This window comes from Temnothorax longispinosus, chromosome 12 (assembly GCF_030848805.1).
Source record: "Temnothorax longispinosus isolate EJ_2023e chromosome 12, Tlon_JGU_v1, whole genome shotgun sequence".
NCBI classification, from domain to species: Eukaryota; Metazoa; Arthropoda; class Insecta; order Hymenoptera; family Formicidae; genus Temnothorax; species Temnothorax longispinosus.
The window spans coordinates 7387755-7404722 of NC_092369.1; the positions used below are offsets into that span (position 1 = coordinate 7387755).

The 16968-nt window shown below is 46.7% G+C and overlaps 1 protein-coding gene and 1 long non-coding RNA gene across 9 annotated transcripts in view; one reads left to right on the forward strand and one right to left on the reverse strand.

Annotated features, from left to right (window-relative positions):
* The window catches only part of Lar (tyrosine-protein phosphatase Lar), a 380644-nt gene that overhangs the window by 196437 nt on the left and 167239 nt on the right, over nt 1–16968 (reverse strand). The gene's annotated exons all lie outside the window — the stretch shown is intronic.
* Nucleotides 1–16968, forward strand: part of LOC139823291 (uncharacterized) — a 78208-nt gene that overhangs the window by 13167 nt on the left and 48073 nt on the right. The gene's annotated exons all lie outside the window — the stretch shown is intronic.

Here is a 16968-nt window from a genome sequence, read left to right on the forward strand (position 1 = left end):
CGTTTCGACCATTTTAACGTTAATAGTCTCATTACACGAACAAGTTTACAAACAGCAGACATCCGTCGTAATCGATTTTAACAAGTTATCGAAGTAACATCGAAGGTAGAATCGTAGGTAGCGATAGTGCGAGTGCGCCTTAATAAGGCGAGCACCAAAATCCGCTTAAAAGTGACAGAAATTGAAACGGCCATGAAACCGAGCACGTGATAGTTTCATTCCGGCGGGCTACCGTGCCAGTACACACCGCGACAGGCTGTGTATGTACGCCCGTGTATAATCCTCTTAGGTTAATTGCTAGGAAGAACGACTCGCGGCGCTTTTCGAATTGGATTCAAGAGCGTGTGCGGTTAGTCCCGGGTCCGGAACCGAAAAGTTTCCAATTCCACGTCGGAAAGCTCCCGACATAGCATGGCGTGGCATAGCGTGGCGTGGCGCGGCGCGGCCGCGGTATGGCGCGATGGCACCTTACATGGTATGGCTGTTCGACCATGATACCAGTAATCTACTTTAGCCACGCGAAAGCTTACACTTTTCTTGGTACGTTCGGTATTGGACGTGGCGTTCTCGCAACGCTCCGACAACCAGCCATATCGACCATCCCGAGGAAGAAAGTTCAAACGAAAGAAGACGCGAGACGTATAAAAGATGCTTTCCGGATGATTACCGTAAGAGGAAGCAATGACTGCAAAATAAAGAGAAAGAAAGAGACAGAGGAAACAGGAGCGAGAAAGCAAACCACGTACAAGAGAAGGGTGAAGCAGAGGGTGAATCGTCTCCATTTACCTCGGGATTGTACAAGCGCATAAATTGGCGTAATTTCTCGTGCCGGTTCCGACCGGTCTTCCATCCTTTCTAATCGCGCCGGGCGCCGTGGTTTCTGTTGTAATAACAGCCGGGAGGCACGTCCGCTAGCGAAGCAGCTCTTCAGCGTTTTCTCATAAAGCGCCGGTTAGATTGTCGGTCGTGCTCGGGGGGTGCTCGCGCGTCAGGTTGCCAACGAGTAAGAGAAAGAGAAGGGAAGAGAAGAAGAGGGAGGCACAGAGTGAAGAGAGGAGAAAAGAGAAGAAGGAGAGGAGAAAAGAGAAGAGAACAGAAGAGAAGAGAGAGAGAGAGACGTGGTTGCGAGGGGGTGGTGAAGAGGTGAGGTCGTAGTAGCGCAAAGAGAATCGGTTGCTCGGAGAGTGCGGTGATCGTCGGTCGATGTAACCTTCGGCACGCGATCTCCTGTACGTCGTCCAGTGGCGTGCCGACGTGGAGCTTGCCGCTCTCGCCGTTAGCATAGTCTGCCGCTGGTTACACACACCGACGATGCCCGAGTGTTCACGTGTACGACCAAGAAACCGAGCGCACGCAGACCGTAAAGTCGGAGCGCCATCGTGCCTCGTTCGGGAGCTCCGGCGCGGCGGGGTGTCGATTATGAAATGGCTTTCTTCATTACGCCATCGAGCGCACGCGGACGGCGGAAAAGTCGGCGACAATCTTGCCGGTACCGCCGCGCGCCGGTTAGCAATTCCGTTTTATGGACACGTGGAGTCTCAGCCGGCGAATCCCCAAGGAATACGCCGGCGAGTACGTCAGATTGAAACGAGGGAGCTCGGCTGTTCGACGGAAAATCGAGAATAAGTTTAGGTTTGCGTTAATACCCAGACAACTTCTCGCGGTACTTGTTAATTAGGCTCACCCTACTTGGCAGGTACGGAACCTAACGTCAGATGCTTTCGATGCCGCTATTACCGATACCCAAACGCGTTAGCATTTATCGATCGCCGCGCGCCAGAATCGTGCCTACAATCTAAATGGGGTAAATTAATTGAATTGGTTACTGGCATGGTTACACGTACCGGTATCTTGTCAATCTTTTATACCACAAGGCAGTTTGTCAAGACGACGCTGAAAACAGACAAACTGATCGATAATGAAAGCGGTTATAAAAAGACTGCAGTGAAAAAAAATGTAATAAGAGAAAAATAAGTATTTGAAGGCTGGATAATAATTCACGAGAATAACCATGGAAAACTGCGGGGCAATCAACTCGTGCAATGACTTCACCAATCCGTGAGTTCATTAACTGTAATTTCAATTTTCTATATTTACACACATTTCGCGATTTATGAAAAATATTAAAATTGAATAAATCGATTAATCGTAAAATGAAAATTATTTAACATTAGACCGATATATTGGAAATCATATAAAAGACGAAGATATAATATTCTTCAAAAATTTCATGCTTCGCTGGCGTATATTTCTGTGCCGATTTATGACACTGCTGCGTGTCATCATTATCGTCCCGGATTTCATGCTCCGGTTCGACGTCGCATAGACGAATTGGCAGTCCGACCGTCGAATTTGTTACCGGCTCCAGGCCGGGGTGGCGTGGCGCATCTAATAGAAGATCTCATAAAACGCGCATCGTGGATGAATTATTATACATATGTGATTCGGAGAGGGGAACGAGCCCCGGCATGAGTAACGGCCGTATAAATCGTACGCGAGCGCACGCGACACGCCCGGAAAACAATAAAATCTATATTTTAATCTGCGCCAGAATATCCTCGCGACCCACGTCAAAAGAATCCCACTGCCGCAAGATTGGTGGCGAAAGAGAAAGAAAGAGGAAGAAGAGAGGGAAGAGGAGAAGCGCGAGAATGGCGAGGGGGTCGGAAGTGGCCGTTTGTCACGCTACGGAGGTATAAGCAACGCGAGGGGTACAAAGTGTAGAAAAAAAAAACGTGCCGGTCGCATATGAACTATGAATAAATTCATTTAGTCTTAGATTTCTCAAAGCAGAATAATGAATATAAGCGATTCTAATTACTTTCCTCTTTTCTAGCTAATTGCTCATATCTAAAATTATATATATATGTATTACCGGACTAATTTCATTTCTCCTCGTGAAATGGATCGATCGTGAGAGGTAATTTTAACTTGGCTGGCTTTTATAGACCGCGTAGGAATAGAAAAAATTTCATCATTTATAAGCTAGATTATTATTACGTGCTTTCACTAGAAAAATTAATTGTCGACAGAGGAGGAGTTAGCGGGGAGGAGTTGTAGCTCCTCGCTGTAATTGGTAAAAGATATCTCGATAATGTCCCGGGAGGAGTAGAGCGCTACTCTCACGCTTCGTCTTTGTCATCGATCGAATCACCGTCATTATCTGCCGTCACGTCTCGCCAATTAAACGGAAGAGGATTACATCATCCTTCAGCAAAACGACACAAGTTCTTGGTGACCGTCCTCTGCTCTCCGTCTCCCGTCTTCGTCTCCGTTCTTTCGGAGAGACGATGGACTCCTATCGTTATAGATTTAACAATGAATCGTTGAAAGCGGAGCTTACGGGAGAAAGAAACGGAGGTGGAGAAACACGATCGTAAGAGTGACGTTGGATTTAATTGGATCAATAGACTTCGGTCGAGCGTATCACGAATACAAACCGCGCGCGGAGGACTCCGGCTTTTGCAATGAACTCGATCGATATACTATGTATACATCGCACTCTCTACCGCCGCGTCCGAGAGCGTTCGTTCGCTATTTCTCTTTCCCTTCATTGAATAAAACAGCGCCGGTAGTGCCGCAGAGGATAACGAAAACCAATTGATAAGTGTCTAGATGATATTTGACGTCTTATTTTATATGCGCACATGTGGCTTTTCACTCAATACAAGTTAAACGACAGATATACCGGAACGCGTGATTACATATTCCGTGCTATTTTTAAAACAAAAGAAGGAAATAATATGTTACACTGCAAGATACGCCGGTCCAATTAAATCCAATTAAATTATGTAGCTCTTTTTCCGCCAACACAAGAGATAGCGGATAATTTAAAGGAATGCACAGTGTACCGTTTAGGAATAAAGCCATTAGGACCGAAATGTCAACCGCATCGCATCTGATTATTTCTGATTCTGCGAGCGCGCGACAGCTTAATACAGCCGGAGAGATTAGCTTATGGGCGCATTTGTGAGGGGTATGAGTAACACGCAACTACATAGCGACAGCGCGGTGCGAGCAGTATACATTATAACTGTCCGTACTAGTGCGCAGACTGCCTTATTCCTCGCCACTGTGTCTCCTCCTCCACGTCGTCGCCGGTAGCTTCGCGGTAGCTCAAAAACCTCCCCGGTAACGGGCCTTTGCGCGTTACACTCGGGTCAACCGCATGTCCCACACACGTCCTTGTACTTGCGGTAATGCCAGTCTACACACGGACGGTACGTAAGGAAACAGAAACCGCAATTTACTGCCTTAAACGGAACCCGGCATTATCTAGGTAGCATTATGATTATGCGCCACCGATGAAAGGGACGTTACCCGTGTACGTACGGCGATGCCTCTCATCTACACTTACGAGGTATCGTCGCGTTCGCACGGAACGGAAGGAAATGCACGAAAGGGATACGTTTTCATAGGGCACCGAAGACGCTCTGGGGAGCAAAATCTCTGAGTAAACGCTTCCCACTTGAAGCGCGTGAGAGACGACGCGAGCGCACGAGCGAGGGGGAATTGATTTCGCGGCAATTTAGCTACGAAAATGGAGGGCTCTTAACTGTTTAATTTAGGTAACGCTCGAAAAGTCGAGTGTGCTGGTAGACGAGGTCCGACTCAAGAGTGTATCCCGTTCGAGCGTCTTCCTAGATCCCCTTCGCCTGCTCGAGATAATTTTGAAGCGGAGAACAGATATACCCCTATCTCTCGTTGTCGAGAAAACATCTCATTTTGCATCGATATCGATGTGTCAAGACACGTTATAGTGCGATAACGATCAGCGGAGTTGTTTGACTCGTTTATCTTGCGCCTCTGTTTACTTTCGCGATCCTCCAGAGAATTAATTTCCAGCTTTATTTCGCGAGGTGCGACGAAATCTCACGGTTCCCTACAAAACTGCAATTAGTTCCAGTACGTGACTCGTCGTCGTCGGCGCGCCCGTAGCCCCTTCGTTTCGCGCACACGGAAACGCTGAATCAAGTTTCGCGCGGGCGAGTTAAGTTAGCACTTAATTCGCCGAGTTTCGAGCCTGTGAAACTTCCAGCAGCTGAGACTAGAAGCGAGGAAGATTCGGGAAAGAGGGAAAGACACGTACGAGATGAGCCAGCCGGAGTAAGCGACGACAAAGTACTATGGAAAGAATCTTGTGATTCTTGGAACGAAAGATTTTCAAAAGATGTTTCGTTTTAATATGCGTGAAATAGACGAGTAGAAATTGCAGATGTATTTTTCGTAATACATAAACTCTTTTTTAATAATGATTTAATGTCTTACAACTTACTAGTTTTTTAAAAAATTAAAGAATACGTCACCTCTGAATTTTGAATAAAAACTCTATCGAGATAAAATGTTTGAGAAAGAAGAGAAAGAACTATTAAATAAATGTACATTCAGTTTCTATTTGTTTGTGGTCGCGAAGTGCTCAAGTCGAGTAAATGGGCGCAGACCTAATTAATGACAACGGTAGATATCGAGGAGATAGCCGTGGAAGTGTAGCGCTAGCACTCCGAGTTCTTTTATCGTCGGAAAGGTGGAAATAGCGCGCTTTCGACCCCGCGCGGGCTCGTCCAGACAAAAGAAAAAGCTAACGTGTTGTTAAAGCTCGCGATAAACTTTCTCGGTAGGAAAGAACGGTAGGAATGGGCGGAACGGACCTGAGACAATGTAGATCGGTTGTTAAGATACGGACGTGGGAGGGCCGGTCCATCGGACGGGGGCGCGAGAGGGAAGTATCGAAACGCGGAGAGGTGAAAGTCACGACAGTGGAAACGGACTGTAAGGGTCAGCCGCGCGTAAAAGCCGGGGCGAAAATCGAGGTGTAACTTTCCGCAGGGTAAATTTCTTTCGCCGCGGATTCCGCGCGGATAAGCCGGAGTTTTATGGCTGAGTTGTCGAAGAATTCCGGAATACAATAAGCCCTCTCCCGTGGAACTCGCGTGACAACGTGAACCTCGGATCCTCTGGCATTTCAAAGAATATCCCATTTTTCGGCCCTCCTCTTGAATGCGACGGTGAGAGAACGAGAGATTTCTCGCTGGGGAGAAGATATGACAAAATCGCGGCTTAGAATAACTTGATCCAGCTTCCATTGACATATCCTACCGCCTGTCTCCGATTAAATGTAGCCGCCGGTAGCGGAGGAATGCATCTCTATCGCGCGGCGGTATTGACCTGTGTTGAGGTCAGCACACAGAAGAAATGTCACTGCCGGACTCAGGATGTACATCCCGCAAATGCAAGCGCGCGTGCAACGATAACGACGCCGAGGTATCTGGGCGATGCTTTTCAGAGAAAGATCGCAGGAAATGCGATTGCAAAACTCTTTAAAAGGGCGTCGACGTAAAAATAGTATCTGGCGCGCGCGTAAGGTGAGCGCGCGAGAGCGGCGGGCCGTGAAGCGCGGATAACCGAAGCTCTCTTTGAATGATCACTCTCGGCGGATGCGCTTTTAAGCTTTGCGACTCTGGTGCCGTACTTTCCGCGGAACGAACACGCGGATGCGGTAAAGTTTGGTTTATTTAGGACCTCGATACAAATCCTCGCGCCGAATCGCGTTACGTGAGGTTACGTTTCGCTGAATGCGAAAAGATACAAATTAATTTTTGTGCGAGTGCGTGTATGCGTAATACAGATTGTATCCAAAACGCATTTTTCAAACTTTATTAAACTGTGAAAAACTCTATAGATTGTAGCCGTGCATGTTCATTCTACTCTTTTTTAGTCTATTAATATTTCCCCGCTATAAAATGCACTGTATCACGTTGCTCATTACGGTATAATTTTCTATGTTGCTCATGAAAATATTTACAGAATATGTATAGGATTTATCGGGGCAACGAGCGTGGGAACGATGATGTAATATTTACAGAGCTAAGATTACTTACTTACATTTACAAGACGCCCTCTCAAATATAGACATTTCTACTTCCTTTATATCGTATTTATAAAACGAGAGTTTATTAAAGGCGCGCATTCTTTCCGCGCCGACTTTTCACAATACATTCCTTCCTCTACTCAATTGGCAGTCGTTTCCCCGCGTTTTTCTCATTTTTTTAATAACTCACGGCACAAAGCTTAAGATATTTGCAACGTATTATACGACTAGGAGTAATATGGAAGCAAAACACGTTCATAGAGTTCCTCCTCTGCATCGCATTCAAATAACGGCCCTTCATTCTTCAAATACGTAAAGCGTAAACTATAATTTTAATGCAGGTGTACTGTTCCGTACTCACGGACACTTGTTCTTATTACGCGCGGATGCCCTTTGGCAGTTCATACATAAGAATCCAATAAGAAGGAATAAAGCGCAACGATCAAAGACGAGGTGAGCCATTGTGAAATTTTAAGCACACAAAAATCTCTCGAAATTATAGAGAATAATGCGATTATTTCCCGACAATCTTCTATTCAACGTTATTTTATTGTGAACATAATATATTCGGAAAATAGCATAGAATACCTTTTAAGTATTGTATCATAAAGTATTAAGTATTAGTATAATTATATAATTACATATGGAATTATTGCATCTCTTACATTTTACTTTTCTTTTAACATAAATATGCTGTTGGAACATTGACAAAGTCGATTGGAAAAAATCATCGATATGAGACATAGAAAAGCATTCCAAAGTCATGATGCAAGGATACCGTGGGATAAAGTTTCAAATAGCATGGCACGCTATTTCATGCGCCATTGCGACGAATCGTGGATTCTATTCCATCCACATATTGCTTGCTATATAAGTTGGCATCGAGAACCTCGTGTCACGACGGGGAAAGAAGTATTTGCGAAGGTGATCCGACATTGCGACGCAGAGTACGCGCGTATTGTATAGGCGTATGAAGTTTGTCCTTCCGGAGAACGTAGCCGAGAGGACCGAGAAGTTGGAAAAAAGAACCGTATGAAAAATAGTTGATGCAAAATTGAAAGTGCGGAATGCGAAACACGCACGGCCGGCGCCGGCCGCCGCTATTGGCGAGAGTGATGTCCCGAATGGAAAAACCGGAAGGAAGGTAGGAAATGAGAAGAGGTAGGATCGGACGGTGGTGCAGGTGCCGCGGGAGTGGGCTCGATCGGGACTTTCGTTTTATGCAAACGCGAGCGGAAACCCCACTTGTAGCCGTCGATTTTTCAAAGACCATCTCGTGCACGCGTTACATCGCCCGCATACCCTCATATCCGCGCCGCGCGCGTAAATCGATGCCGGCGGATCGCAAAAGCTCTCTGGAAGCCCGCGTCCTTCTTCCGGGATGTCGATCGCGCTTCACATTCCGCCGCTGGTTATCTGTACTTATATTGGGAAACTTTATTCCCGTATTTTCGCGGAAGCGAGATACCCGATGTGACGTTATCGATGCCGCCGCCGATTCGAATACGGCGAGGTAAACCGATCCCTGATAAGAACGCAATCGGCTCGGTTCCCAAATATATTTATTCGCGAGTTTGTTATCCGATCGCCACGCGGAATATCGCGGCTGCGCTGCCTGTCTGTACTTCGCGCGTACTGGAAAAGGGATACCGATCGCAGCGTTGTTGCGGTGATTTCGTACTATTGACACGCAGCGAACCGCAACCCTTTCGGTTAATTACCCGAGTTTCAAGAGCCGACGAGCACGCGCGTGGTAAATAGAGTGGTCGTCGTTGTGCGTCATTCGATCAATCGAAACGACCGCGACTCTTTTTTTCCGCTAATGACCGCATCGCTTTCGTTTCCTTTTCTCGCGACCGACCCGAGAGTCGCACGCGTACCGAGAAGGTCAGATAGGCATGGACGATCGCGTTGGAATGGCGAAAGGGCTGGCGGGGCGGGCGGTGGAACTTTTACTGAGGAAATTACCGTGATATTATTCCGGCCGGTAAGGAGGTACGATTATTACCGCGGTTATTGCGAATTATGGTGCCACTATGTGGAACGTCGACGCTCTCTCACGCTCACGGACGATACATACAGCTTGGTGGTGCGCACTCGGTGTCCTTCTCTCTCCCTCTCCTCCACTCTGTATAAAGACTCCTTGTATAATCGATAAGTAATGTACCGTAATCGTAAATGCGGTTAATGGCCAGATTTAAACTTCGGCGAGTTCGTCGCGTTAATGGGGACTTAACGGTCGCCCTTCCTCTCGCCCTACGACACGGCGGGCGATCAGCATAGGCTGTTGGCTGCACGGCGTTTCGTTTTTCAAATGGCTACATCGGCTTCGCATTAGCGCGCTGTCAGGCGTACGCTCGTTGCAAACTCAGTCGGTTCCATGGCACGTGAATAGGGAAATAGCTTCACACAAGGGCTTTCGCTAAAAATGTTTCACGCCCGCCAGCCCACGCGATATCCATCGTTTGATATTGTTTATGAATGGCCTTTTTTTCATCCCGCTGTGTGTGCAGCACCCCGATTCAATCAAGCAATCATTTGATGCGTTTGTCAAAGATGATCTCGTGTGGATTTTTAGAGAATTTTGATCGCGCCTATTACTGATATGTTTGCATTGCCGTACAAACTGAGTTCAGCATTACGTAAAAAGAGAAAGAAGAATGATCCTGAATGAGTACTTTGCATAATAAAACAATATTCCGTCGATATAACAGTATTATTATTATTTTGAGAAACGTTATGGCTTTTCATACCAAATATAGGTATGTGTGTTTTCAGATTCTATCAATAACTAATAACAGTACTCAGCGATTCCATGTATCCCCATTTACAAGACACAAAGCGCACAACGCTTGATGTGATTTTTCGAACTTTTTATTCCTTCGCTTTCATCGCCTCCTTTCACGACGATAACATTCCCCCGGTCTTACCTACGAAAAATGGCGGAACCTCGCGGAAGGCAGCGATCCATCATAAATTTAATATTCGAAATTTCACGAATGTTCCGCGCGCTTTGGGGGCCATTCGTTTCCGGCAGCGATATAAATCTGTCCGATAATGCACTAGGAAATGCAGTTAGTGAAGCCGAAAGTCACATAGCTTTCGCGGATATGTGGTTTAACGGTAAAAACGCGGAGAAAAACGCGGAAATAATAGGTCCGCATTCGCGTATAAAAATGGCGAGATTACATTTTGTTCATATTTTGTATTTTGCGCGAGCAGTATAAATATATCGTATCTTTGATATTTGACTCGCTCGCTCCATTCTCTTTTGTCTCTCTCCTCCTCGCGTAGCGCGAAAACGGCGTTGTAACGACGACAAAGCGAAGTTTACGAACGGAATGAATAATCGCACAGAGCATTTAATAAATCAAAATGTCAAGATAGAAATTGTTCGGTGATTCGTGCGCGCAGATTAGCCGTAATTTTGGAAGCGAGAGACAGGCGCGTGTTTCCCGTCCGACGCGCGCGCGCGAGTCCTCTAACGTAAGTAGATTATGCATTCGTTCCGCGAATGTTATTATCCTTTGATTAGGCGCCTCGCTGCAAACCAATCTCGCACAATTCGTAGAAATACAGACAGCGTAGTTCGCGAAGCAGCGCAGCGCCCCGGCGCGCGCGATGCCCGCGCCCGTAAATGTTTTCGCGATCGTTACCGCGGTGATGCCCGTATTTTGCAACGTTCCGGTGATCCGACGTGAAACGCACGGATAGAGACGCGGGCGTTTACCCGCGTTCCCTGCAATTCAAATTCGCATTCTGTCCGTAAATTCGGTCGACGTCCATGTTAACCGCGTGTAACGCGTGTCTTATACAAAAACCGGGTGAAAGGTGTGCTTCACACGAATTTTACGGATAGCGGATTTTTATCTCACTCGCCACTATTCACGGATATTCTTCGGTTTCCGTGAAGCAAAGCTTTAGAAAGATGATCGTATATTGTGCAGCGCAGAATTACAAATTAATAAAATTCTCCGGAATGCTTGATTTAACCATTTCCGTATTAAGTATCTTTGAAAAATAATCAACATTTATGTGAAATGAGAGATGAAAATATTATTACGCTAATACTATTACAATGATCATGACGAAATTTTCGTTACTAAAATAAAGATTTTTGATTCTCTCTTGCAATACGAGTGATGCAAGTGCTATTAAGGTCATTTCCTATTTTACTGCTATGTACCAGATATTCTGTATATTCTATATTTAACGATATGCACACGTTGAAAACACAATATTGCTAAAAATATTAAAGTGTACATTTTGATTCTTTATATGTCAACATTTTGGAGAATAATCTGGATAATATATCAAGCAAAAATATTAAAAGAATATTTTTCCAGAATGATACACTGGGAAACTTCTGCGCGTATCATGGTAGTTTTGTATTAATAACAGGATTAAAAAAACGACGCAAGTGGTGATTTAAAAAGCGACGCTGGACTTGCGCGAGCGGCCAAAAGGTCTTGAAGCTAAAGGCTCGCGGCTTGATTCACACAGAATGGTTAATTACATTAACTAACTTTTGCGGCAGCGCTCTCTCCAACGTCACCCCTAATCCGAGACAGCGGTTTGTCTCTGCTTTCTGCAACGAAACTCCTCGCCGCAGCCGAGCGAGGACGTCTGCAACTCTCAGTCTGGCAATTAACACGAGCGATTTTTTCGCATTACGCGCGGGTAATTATCATCTGCATTTCAATGCGCGGCATTAAACGCGGCCACAGTCGATGCATCAGCGCGAGCGAAAAGTTTGCTCGATTAATTAACGCTGAATGCAATGGCGGGCATCGTTGTCCGCTACATTATTCGACGCCAGCCGTATTATCGTGCTCTATGGCGTATAAATAACATTTGCTGTAGTGAAGGTAAATTTCAAGGCTTTTGAAGTCAAAACTATCATCAAAGAGCCGTACAGAATATGCATTTTATTTTTTAACATTCCTTATTAAAAATGTATATTTCATTTTTATTATTAAAAAAATTACATAAAAATATATTTTCGTTATTTCAATTCTCGTGAATAGGAATATTTAGAGTAGGAAATATTTTCATTTATTTAATCTACTAAAAAGATTAAGCCATTGAAAAAGTGATAGCCATTGATTCTTATTTGCGCGTATTAGCCGGTCTAACGCGGATTCTACCGTGGTTTGAGTTCGTTTCGGAGGTGAAAACTAAGCACGCACATCCACGGTCTCGGGCTGTGTCGAACACTGTAAAAGTTCGGTCCGATCGCGCGAGTTCCCCGCCGCAAAACGACATAATCAGTTTAGCCCGCAAACGAAGCTCCGTCGGCCGCGGCGGCTAATCCTAGATCCGCAAGTAAGTTCACGCCGGGGGTGTAAACCCGAGAATGTTGCGGCTAAGCAACGGCGCCGCCACCCTCTGTACAATGCCTTGTGGCTTTAGGGGAGGTGTAAGTTTCTCACAGGGGGTTTTATCTTGACGATTCGTTCGATATATAAAAAGCCCGCGAGCTGGGGCTGCTGTGACAGGACAAGCTATATCGAGCGTGACGGGAAAAAGCGGAAGATCGCGGCGCGGTGCGAAAAGGGGAACTGCGAGAGAAAGGGGTTGACGAAATGCAATGACTGTGCTTCTCTCGAATGTGAGAGTCGCCCGAGAGAGCTCCGGCTCCGAGAGTTCCTACGAAATGGCCGGAGTAAACTTTTTTACTTTATCATCCGGCCATTCTACGAGCTACTTCAGCGTGCTTGCACGCGTTGCGGTACGTAGGTAGGGTGAATACATAAGGTGTAGCACGCGAGCACAGGAGTGTGTACGTACGCGCGATCGAAGTAACCCAGACAGGGTCTCGTTTCCAGGCCGACGTCGCGCGACTCTCTTCGGGGTAGACTGGTTGCATATAAGCGGCATACTTCTTTCGCCTCTTTCGTGCTTGCGCGGCGGCTAATTAAGTACATCATACCGATACCAGGGTGCCCGTTTTTTTGAGAGCGAGTCTCTTCCCGTTAATAGCCTCATCGTGAATCGCAAAGAGCGGGCGATACGTCCCGGGAATGCCCCGATGGTTGTCGAGAAAACGCCGCAAAAGAGCATGTCGCAGATCGGTCGATTTCGGTTTTCCAAATTGCCCGTTGCATTGCGAGCTCGGTGGTGCGGAAAGCGCTGGATAAGGGCGGCGATAACCAGCGCGGGGGTGCTCTGCCTCCCCTAGGAACGCGTTTATTCCATATGTACAAAGAGGAGAGAGAGAGAGAGAGAAGCATGAAACGGCGAATACAAAAACGGCAAACCGGCAGAACGAAATGGCACCGGCGCAATGGCACGCGGCGCAAGCGGCTGTCACTCGTCATTACGCGTCGTACTCGATTTTTTGGCCGCGTTTTTCTCGCGCAGTTCTTTGGTCGCGACTACATACCGCGGCCCTTTGAAAAGTTCCGACGTCTACTCTGTCAATTATTGATAAAAACGGCGACAGGTCGCGCGGTACCAGCGACAGGTCAGAACTGAAACCCGGGTGAAGGCTTGCGAGAATGTAAATTATCACGTCTGGTCGGAAGATAAATAACACGCGGCCTCACCCAGTCCAAAAAACGCAGCGGTTATTTTGTCTAAAACGATGAAAAAAAAAAGAGCAAATGATCTCACAAGGGGACAACCTGCACGTTATCCGTCTAACTGCAGAAATCCGTTGAACTCTTTCTATACATCCCGTTTGTGTAAAGTGATACGATTTTTTTTGCTTCCGCGCGCGCGCGCGCGCGCTCGTGCTATGAATTCCCACCCGCGTTTTATTGAATGCCGTGACGTTTGAGAAATTTCTTCCTTTACACCGAAATACTGTCCAAAGTCGCCCTCGATATCTCCCGTTGGTCCCCGACGCACGATTCCTCCGGTTATCTCAATCGTAATGGCGGTGTATTATGACGGCGGGTCTAACCAGATTCGTCGGGAGATATGATTACGATAGAAACGAGTTTTTCTTCGCTTGACATGCCGATGAAATATGATCACGGCAACCGACGTTCGTAGGGAAGTCGGGACAGGGCGGTGCGGGCGGATGTAGGTGTACCTATACTAAGCGCCATCGTTCAGCGTGCATAATGTATCATAAAATGCGGCGGGGTTATTTTTCGGGAAACAACGACGGTATGCTCGACCGTTCCTATCGCGTTCGGTTAGGAGAAACAAGAATATTTAGCCGTAGATTTTCTCCATGCACATGTGGTAAACAAAATAGATGATTGCGCTCGCGACATAAATTTTTCTTTAATATATCGAGTTAATCGTGTGACAGCACGATTTAATCCATTTTACGGAAATATGTGATTGATTGTTTCAAATGTTTCTCTTATATGGATTTCCGACATTTCTCTTGTTAGTTACGATATCTCTGATAATGTTTGGAGTTGATGTTTCGTCAATGTCAAGTCAGAAATACTGAGATTATCTTTTGAGTGAAAAGCGATCCGAAAATCGAGAGATAAAGCTTTAAAATACGCTTCTCGCGATGAGAAAACTTAAACCCGAAATTTGGCATCGATGAATTTTCTCGAAATACTATTGCTGTAAGTGAGTTTATTTAAAAATTCGTGGGACTATTTTCCGGACGTTCCCGAGGCAGCCACCGGCTCGATGTTCTCTTTATGGCGTCGAAAAATCTATTTACCGTTTGCCTCGCTCGCTTTTGGTTGTCGTGCTGAGGTCGAGCCGTGGAGAATCCATTTTGCGGCGTGACATAGAAAAGCGGGACGTTGATGTACCGCGCGACCGAGAAAACGATAGCGGGAGAACGAGAGAACAAAGAAGAAAGGAGAAAACCAGAAATGAAGGAAAGAGTAAGCTACGCTATGCGTCTGTACCTGTAGACGTCTGCATAATACATCTGTATGTGTGTGTGTGTGTGTGTGTGTGTATATGCATTATAAAAGGTATTGGCGCATACACTATGTGAAGCGCGCTACGCCGGAAGTGACATGTGATTTGGAAATATTCGCCAGCTACGTCATCGTGAATTACCGAGTAAATCCCGTTATTAATCGGATCACCACTCTAACGACATTTTTCGCAATACTCAACGTGTGTAGCGAAGTCGGCGCGATGCCTGCGTAATATGAACTTGTACATTAAGATTCTCTCTGGCCCGAAATATAAAAAAAACGCGAGCAATCTTTCGCGAGAGCGAGAGAGATGGAGAAAAAGGAAATAAATAAAAAAAAAACGCAATCTCGATAGAGAGCCGCGTTCGTGTCGTCTTAACCCGCGAGAAAGACGCTCCTTTCTCACCCCACGAAGACGTCACCACACGGACAGGCGAGCCTCCGAGGAAATCTTCGCAGTCGACCCGGACTGTTTCCTTTTCCTCGAGTTAGACGGGACGGACGGGACGTATCTGCATTAACTATGGATTTCACCCATCCCATTGCTATCACACGCGCCGCTCTCTCCGCTTCGATCCTCTCTCTCTCTCACACACCTTTTCCTCCTTCCGCGAGACTTCTTCGACCCTTTTTTTGTCGCTTTCTTTCCGCCGTCGCCGACGCGAAAAGCGAAGTGCCAATTTTCTGTACTCAATCCGACCGATGGGAGACGGGCGACCGGCGTTGCACGAATTAAAAAAAAAAGGGGGGGGGGTAGAAGACAAAAAAGCGTTCACGGATTTCCCCTGCGTTTTACCTGAATGCGGTCGGCGGCGCACGACAGCACGGTTGTCGAGAATTGCGGAAAACAGAACTATTGAATTCAAATCGGCGTCTCCGTTGGGGAAAATGATTCGTTCCGCGCTGATCCGCTGATTCCAGCTAACTCTCGTCACTCGTTACTAATGGAACGCTAGTTCCGCCACAGGCACCAGCGCGCTGTTTTTCTGAAAGAGAACTGATATTTCGAATCGACTCCCCGTGATCGTTAACTCGATCACGGTCGGACGTTTTTGCACGGGGGAACTTTTAAAAGCGTAGTTTCGCGCACTGACCTTTCAATTACCTACTTACCGTTGCCGCCACTGACCCGGCAACAACGAACGCGTTTTACAGCATCGCTCTGATATGACATTATCGTTTCTCATCGCCTGAAACTCACAAAGCATTCAAATCCGGCGAGAGCTTTCCGACAGCCGAATTAGGATTACGTCGCGACGTAATTAATTGACTGAAATGCCGGGGATGTATCATCGTCATTACAGAGTCAGCGTAAAGCTCGCCGGATTACCAACTGCGGCGACAGATTACCGCATAATGATCGCGCAGCTAGCATTGCTCCCGATCACCGGACCCTAAATAGATGTTTATTAACGTTGTTGCGACGACAAGAAATGATCATGGTGTTCGTGTATCTACGAGTTTTTATATAAATCCGCGAAGCGGGCTCGCGAGGCGTCGCCCCGTGCGTCGGTCGAGTTTAACGTAAGTAGTCTTAGAGTCCGTATAGAGTCCGTATACACTTCGATGGCGTCTCCTAGATCGAGCCTGGGTACCGACGACTTGGTCACTTCCGCAAAAGTCGCGGCGAATCGCACGCGAACACGCGAGCGAATCTGTATTTTCGACGAGAGATCACGAACGCCCGATAATACGGCGAAGTGCCCGGACTTTCGACGCGTATTTTAATCGCGAGCGAGGTGTCGGCCTAGTCGGGGCGACGCTGACACGTGTTCGCGGTACGACACGCACGCAATTCAACGACGCGATGCGTGCGCTCGTCATTTAGCCGCCGAGAGCCGCTCCCTGCTCGAGACACGTGTTATTACCCGTCTCGAAGAGACGAGCCAGCCGAGCGCTTTTAAAGCTCGACTTTAGGGAGCGGCAGTCACGCCGACGGCGTTTTCATTCATCGTTCTCTTCATATATTCGACACCCGCGACGCGTTTCAGTAGTCCGTTCTCTTTTTCCCCGCTTCCGCGAACGTCCTTAGAGCACGGGTATTACGAAGAGAACGTTAACGCACGCTTTCATTTAGTTCTTCTCCTTCTCTCGCACACGAATCGTACGATGCGAGAGTCTCTTTGCACTTGCGCGCGCTTGCAACGAAATTACTACGACCACGGCTAATGTCGCGAGGCGATTGCACGTACGAGAGATCGAGTCGTTCTGCAAAAATATCACAACGTGTCGCGGGAGTAGCCGCAAAAAAAA